Here is a 957-nt window from a genome sequence, read left to right on the forward strand (position 1 = left end):
AAATAAGGTTTCTTCTCTCACTTCTACCACTTCAGTGTGGCATCTAGTACTGCCGCACATTACAAAACACTACGTCTAAATAGAATATTCGCCTAAAACTACCCAAATATCTGCAGTATTAAGAATAAAGAGGAATAATTCATTGTTGTTTAGTTTCCCCTTAAAGAAGATTCGTTTTTTTCTAATTACGTCATTTACTATGAAACAAAAGGTTGAAAATCCTTCAAATTACAGTTACAGACTAGACCATATTGACCTTACATGTAAACATTACAAATATGACTCTTTCTCTTAGTTTTACCATTCAAACATAGTATTATACAACACAAAATAGTAGATTTAAATAGTATATACACCGGAACACTCGTATAACAACAATAACCACATTAATGAAGTATAGGTTAGTGTTCCTTAAAAGACACACGTTTTCTCTAATTACGTCACTCATTTAAGAAACATAAGGTCGAGCATCTTATAAATTTACTTAATAAAATGGACCTTAGTGACCTTACAAATGAAAATTATAAATATGGCTCTTTCTCTGACATCTCCCAATTACACATAATAAATTGAATAGTAGATTTAAATAGTATATACAAGTAAAACTATCAAGAAACTCCCATAATATCAATAAACAGGAATAATGAAGTACAGGCTAGTGTCCCTTAAAATACATACGTTTTCTCTAATTACGTCAAGCCTTTAAGAAACACAAAGTCGAGAATTTTTCCAATTACAGTTACAAAATGGACCATATTGACATTACACGCATAACTACTATTACTACTACTATTACTACAACTACTACTACTACTTACAGCCATTACTATCGCCGAAATAGTTGTACCACGTAACTTTCAGGGCTCCTTGTTGACCAATAGTCCAGCACACTACAAGGGCGGCCTGATAGTCCAAGTAGTCACCACATACGAGTGACCATTCACTACTCCTGCTACT

This window comes from Scylla paramamosain, chromosome 48 (genome assembly GCF_035594125.1).
Source record: "Scylla paramamosain isolate STU-SP2022 chromosome 48, ASM3559412v1, whole genome shotgun sequence".
NCBI lineage: Eukaryota > Metazoa > Arthropoda > Malacostraca > Decapoda > Portunidae > Scylla > Scylla paramamosain.